Source organism: Podarcis muralis, chromosome 8 (assembly GCF_964188315.1).
Source record: "Podarcis muralis chromosome 8, rPodMur119.hap1.1, whole genome shotgun sequence".
Taxonomy (NCBI): domain Eukaryota; kingdom Metazoa; phylum Chordata; class Lepidosauria; order Squamata; family Lacertidae; genus Podarcis; species Podarcis muralis.
This window is the reverse complement of record NC_135662.1, coordinates 65,221,847-65,228,546: the sequence shown is the minus strand read 5'-3', so window position 1 is coordinate 65,228,546 and position 6,700 is coordinate 65,221,847.

Sequence of the window (6,700 nt, the reverse complement as noted above, 5' to 3'; positions counted from 1 at the left end):
AGATAGACTGTTGTGGGCCCGGGAGCTCAGGCTAAGGGCTGCGTTTTTCTGCTGTGGTCAGAAATCTCCGATTATCCCCTTCCCCACCCAGCCCTTTCACATCATGTTGTTTAGTCGTGTCCGACAGCAGACTGTGCTGGCCCCTGGAGCAGGAGAAGCAGCTGTTTTCCCGATAACTTGAGGGACATTTGGCTGACAAGTGCAGGGCACACAGTCTGCAAGTCCCTTTATAAGCGATTTTTTTGATATCCCAGAATTTCCTCCTATCTGTGAGGAGGAAAGGGGGTGGTAACCTTGACCGGGTAGTTTGAGACTTAACCTGCCTACCTTTCGATGCAGTTGTGGAAGCAATGACATAATCAGGCTCCCATAGCCTTCCTCTTCTGTGTCAAGACTTGCATCCAAGAAACTTTCATTAGGATTGCAGCCACTTTTTTTTTGTTTATGAAATATACCTTGGGTCACGTAGTGATTGCATGCTTTTTATGGCAGCTGGTAAAACAGTGAGTGAGTTCCCTCCCCACAACCTCTGGGTTTATATACAGTATTTACACAATGGGTCCCATCTGATTGGCTGATTATGCTTCCCTCCTGGAGCCTGATTGGGCTGCTCCTGCAGGCCAATCACATTGTTGCATTCTGCCTATTGTTCTAGGATCCAAGCTTAGTACATAACACCCCTCCCCTCTAAGTTTCCATCATGCGCAGGTGGTTAGCATTCGTAGTCGTAGAGGTATGCCAGTCACCTACATATGCGCTGTGGTCTGGGATGTCCCTCGGTATAGGTTTCTGGTTCTGACTCTTGTTCTGGGGCTGGCTGCTGCAATGGGGCTCTTTGCTCGGGTTCCATCGATCCACACAGTCGTGGTTCTGGTTCCTGTGGGCGCTCGGCCTCGGAGGTCACCTCTGGGCTAACTAGTTCTGCCTCCCTTGCCTGCTCCTCCAGCTCTACAGGCCTCCCCTCCCAGCTGTCCCCTTGGGATTCCTCAGGCCAGCCCTCTTCCCAGTCCCGCGCCCCCCCCCCGGATCATCGCCATAGCAGTGGAGGTGCCAGATTTGCCCCCCCCCTCTGTTAGCACCTCATACAACACGGGGCTGGTCGCTCTGGTGACCGTGGCGGGTACCCATGCTGTGCCCGCCCCGAAGTACACTATGTGCCGGGACCAGAAGGTCCAGGGGTCCCTACTTTTCCCCACTGCTGCCTCATCCTGAGCCCTGTTGGTGTGAAGGCGGTCCAGTCTTCTTGTGAGGTGCTGGCCCATGAATAGTTCCACTGGGCTTTGGCCAGTCGTTGTGCTGGGGGTGCTGGGCTGGGCTAGGAGAAATGCGGCTAGGCAGTGCTCCCAGTCCCCTTGCATTATGCGGCGGAGGGCATCCTTGGTGGTCTGTACCATGCGCTCTACTTGACCGTTGGTGGTGGTGTGGAACGGCGCCGATCATGTGTGGTGGATGGCGTTTAGTGCTGTGAAGGTCTGGAACTCCTCTGACGTGAACGCTGTTCTGTTACCCGAGACGAGGGTGTTGGGGTCATGAACAGCCTACGTAGTACTTGGATGGCCATGGCCATAGGAGTGGATGGTACCAGGGCAACCTCCAGCCATTTGGAGTACGAGTCCACCACTACGAAGAATGTCCTTCCCTGGAAGAGGCCTGCAAAGTCCACATGCAGGCGGGACCACACTGCTTGGGCGGACTCCCAGGGTTGGACGGGGGCCCTCGGGGGATCTGGGCGGGACTCCTGGCAGGTCTGGCAGTATTTAACCCAGGCCTCTATCTCCCCATCAATCCCCAGCCACCACACACAACTCCTTGCAAGGGCCTTCATTCTCACTACCCCTGAGTGTGTTTCATGTAGGGCTGTGAGGACCTTTTGGCTGGGGAACGACCATCCTGCTTCCCCATAACATGCACCCCTTGTGGGCCGACAGTTCGTGTTTGCAGGTTGTTTAGCCTGCGAATTCCAGCCCAGGGTTGTTACTGGACCATCCCCGCCACACCCAGTTCAAGAACCGGGAGATGACCCTATCCTTCGAGGAGTGGCGTGCTACTTCCGGCGGCTGAATGGGGCTGTTGGGAAGCTGTTCCAGGCTCATGACCTCTTGTGCGGGTGCTGGCTGGGGCCGGTCTCTGGTAGTGGCAGCCTGCTGAGGGTGTTTGCATGGCCCATCGCCTTAACAGACCAGTGGATCAGTGTACACTGGTAGCAGGCAAGGAAAATCGACCACCTGAGGACATGAAGTGACAGTACTTGAGGGTCTGCTTCTCAAGGGCAAACATGCTGAGCACTGGGTTGTGGTCGGTCGCCACAGTGAAGGGGCACCCGTACAAGAAATTGTGAAATTACTCCCTTCACGATTGCCAGACCCTCTTTATCTATTTGCGAGTAGTTCCTCTTGGCTGCGGAGAGGGTCTGGGAAAAGTAGGCAACCGGCACCTCTCTCCCATCCAGAAGTTGGTGCCCCAGGATGGTGCCGATGCCGTAGGGCGAGGCATCACATGCCAGCACCACCGGCAGCCTCTTGTCAAAGTGCACCAAGACTGAGTTTGAGACGAGCGGCTTCCTGGCGCTGCCCCCACACCCATGGGGCCCGTTTGTCTAACAGTCTGTGTAGGGGCTCCGCTACCGCCGCATTGTGAGGTAAGAAGGCATGGTAGTAGTTCAATAGTCCCAAGAAGGCCTGGATTTCGGCCTTACACTTAGGTGCCAGGGTGTCGCAAATAGCTTGCACCTTGTCCCCTGTTGCGGGTGGACTCCGTCTGCGTCCACTGTAAACCCCAGAAAGTCTACCTGTTGCACTCCTAGCAGATACTTTTCCTGCTTCACCTTGAGGCCGGACATCTGGAAACAGTGCAGGACGGTGTGGAGTCAGTCCCCAAACTCCCCTGGTGTGGCCCCAGCAATCAACACATCATTGAAGAAGGAGGTGACGCCAGGAATTCCTTTGAGGAGAGAGTCCATGAGATTTCGGAATATGCATGGCACCACGCTGACGCCGAATTGCAGCCAGTTGACACGGAATGCGCCCCTGTGCGTGACACTGAGTCTGTGCCTCAGCAGTGGCCTCGTTCACTGGTAACTGCTGGTAGGCCTGGGCCAAGTCCAGCATGCCAAAAATCTTCGACCCTACCAGGGTGGCAAGGACATGGCTGATTTGTAGAGAAAAGCAGTCTGAGCTAGGCCTCAGACTTTCTACCTTCTGGCTTCCATCCTCTGTAAGGATGAGCCATGAGCTGACTAAGAGCCAGAAGAGGAGTCCAAAAGGAGAAAATGGAAAAGAGGGGAAGATGGCTTTTTGTAGGGTCTGCTAGGGTCACACCCATCTACCTGGTCACACACAGGGGGAGGAGGCTCTAGAGCAGGTATGAAAGGAAGTCCTCCCTGTCTGGAGCAACATTCTCCTGTGTGTCCACTCTAGGCAACAGGAAATGTTGTAGTTGACGGCTTCAGTGATGATACATCCCACAAAAGACACCACAGTCTCTGCTGTGCCTCATTTCCAGTAGGAAACCTGGACCCTGGGTAAGCGTCTGAAACCCCTGGACTCTCACACCTCTTGGAGATTGGGGTGACAGGCAACAGTACATAGCTGCATATCTTCTTCTTCTTGGCTGTTTAGATTCTGTCAGCCAACATGCCTTGTTTAAGAGCTCAGAGAGGCATATTTAAAAGGTTGTGCATATAAGTCATATCACATATTCTATTCTAACCATCTAAATCGCCTCCCTTTAAATATTACCTCAGCATGATTTTTACTGTTGAATTTACCTTATTATCCTGCTAGCGTTTTCACTTGTTTACAATTATTTTCCCATAATTCTCCTATTCTGCTGGTTAGACCCACTGATTCTGCATACTCCCATCATCTTGAACTGCCATTCTTCCTTCTTCGGATCTTCTCCCACCCTCCATTTTATCCCATCTGCTTTCTAATTTCCTGCATTTTCAAACTTAAATGACAAAAAAATGCAAACATACTCTGTGTGTTTATTTCAAGGCCATGGAGTCCTGTTGAACAACAAAGTATTTTAGTGCTTAGAGAGAGCTCTCTTTAATGAGCTGTTCAATTTTAATGATTTGTTACTTTTTGTTTGCTGAAATTGCCAGGAGATGAAAGGTTCCTTTGAGGGATCACCCAGAAGTCCCTTCTGCCCTAGAGACTGTACCTTGAAAGTCAGCTTATATTTTTGCAGCTCTCCTTGGTGTTGTGTGCAACTTTATTCCCTGTGTGTACCAAGGGACAAGCACCTCATTGCATCTACAGTGGTACCTCGCAAGACGAATGCCTCGCAAGACAAAAAACTCGCTAGACGAAAGGGTTTTTTGTTTTTTGAGCTGCTTTGCAAGACGATTTTCCCTATGGGCTTGCTTCACAAGACGGAAATGTCTTGCAAGTTTGTTTCCTTTTTCTTAACACCGTTAATACAGTTGCGACTTGACTTCGAGGAGCAACTCATAGAACGTGGTGTGGTAGCCTTTTTTGAGGTTTTTAAAGACTTTGTTGATTTTTGAAGCTTTTCCAAAACTTTCCCGACACCGTGCTTCGCAAGACGAAAAAAATCGCAAGACAACAAAACTTGCGGACACACACACAGATGTGGCTCTGCAGCTCCATTCCACATTTGGTGCCTCATTGCGCAATGCATGCAAGGTTAATGTTCCGGAGATCCATGAGCATCCATGCGGCGGCAAGGGCATCTTCCTCCACCAAAATCATAACCCCCAGTTCACCAGCCTTGGTTGAGAAAAAGAGCAGGTTTTTAGCATGCTTTGTGAGAAACCAGTGGCGTAGCGTGGGTTGTCAGCACCCGGGGCAAGGCAAGTAATTTGCACCCCCTAACCCGTGGATTTGCGCCCCCTAACCTGTGGATTTGCCCTAACCCCAGATGTTGCGGCCGGTGCGGCCGGGCCCCCCCCCCCCGCACCCCCCACGCTACGCCACTGTGAGAAACTAACTTGTTTCCACCTTTCGGTGTTTTAAGTCAATGAATGAAATCAGACCAATGACTAACGCTTAGGAAAGATGATCCAGCCAATTAGACAAGGCCAGAGTGAAACACCTATTACCATATCGACAGCTTTGGTTTGCTATTAATCCTTTGCTGCAGGTGTGTTTTGGGAGGAGATGTTACCCCTGCTGACCCATAGAAAACAGTGCAGGTATACAGGATTTTAGTGCAGCTGTGCTTGGGGAGCAGTGAGTCAACTCAAAAAACAAAATGCAGCAGCAAAGACGGGAATGTACTATATTTCTAAGCCAGGTCTTTGGGCTTGTTTTTTTTTACTCTGTCAACATTTTTGAATATTATTCTGTTTACACCAAAGCAGACCCAATCTGTTTCTATTATGTCAATATTTCCAAAGTCAGGAAAGTGGCTGGAAGTGTGTGGGTTATATTCATCCTGCAAAGCATCCCTGTTTTGTTCTACTCATGTTGCCGAAACAAGTAGGTTGCATATGACAGCCCTGATGTATAGTCTAATGTTTTTAACCTAGTGTTTGGTGGCGGCGGGGGGAATGGGGCGTTTCTTTGGGAAAGGCAGCATGCAGGCTATAAAGCCTTAAAGGGCTCAGGACCGCAATACCTTAAGGACCACCTCTTTCCATATGAACCTACCTGGACCCTGAGATCATCTTCTGATGTCTGCCCCATCCTCAAGAGGTCTGGAGGGTGGCAACAGGAGAACAGGGCCTTCTCTGCAGTGGCTCCATCTTTGGAATGCTCTCCCCAAGGAAGTTCACCTGGCGCCTTCATTATACACCTTTAGGCACCAGCCAAAACATTCCTTTTTAACCAGGCCTTTGGTTGATCTGATTGACATCCTATGCCCTTTTAAAATGTGTGGGTTTTTTGTGGCGGAGAGCTACTGGTTTGTTGCTGCTGTTGTTTTATTATGCATTTTGTGGTTCTATATCTTGATTTTATTCTGTGAACCGCCCTGAGACCCACAGATTTAGGGTGGTATATAAATACAACTAAAAAATTAAAAAGTGAAGTTGTAGCAGCAGTGCAATTAATTAAGGGCTGGAGAAGGTGAAGGAAGCCAGGGAAAAAGCTGAGAGTTTCATCAGGGAGTGAAAAGACATTTGGATCTCGGATCCACCAGCAGATGGGCAGCAGGTCTATCCATTGAGAAGCAGCAGATGGGTAGATGTGAAGTACATGTTTCTCAGATGCCAAGTCTACCCAGGCTCCATCATTGCTCTGTCACCAGATATGCTAGACCTGTTATCTGATACTAGTAATGTTTATTTGACGTAAACTCAGCCACAGAAAAAGGCCAGCAACTGCTCATGCACCCAGATATAAAATGCGGTGAGATGATTTCTCACAAGGATGCAGAAGGGCATTAGCAGCTTGTATAACAAAAATATGCACCCTTAAGCCCATTGAATTAAATGTCTCTAGGTAAAAGGTAAAGGTACCCCTGCCCGTTCGGGCCAGTCTTGCCAGACTCTAGGGTTGTGTGCTCATCTCACTCTATAGGCCGGGAGCCAGCGCTGTCCACAGACACTTCCGGGTCACGTGGCCAGTGTGACAAGCTGCATCTGGCGAGCCAGCGCAGCACACACAGAACGCCGTTTACCTTCCCGCTGGTAAGCGGTCCCTATTTATCTACTTGCACTTGCACCCGGAGGTGCTAGGTTGGCAGGTGCTGGGACCGAATGACGGGAGCGCACCCCGCCGCAGGGATTCGAACC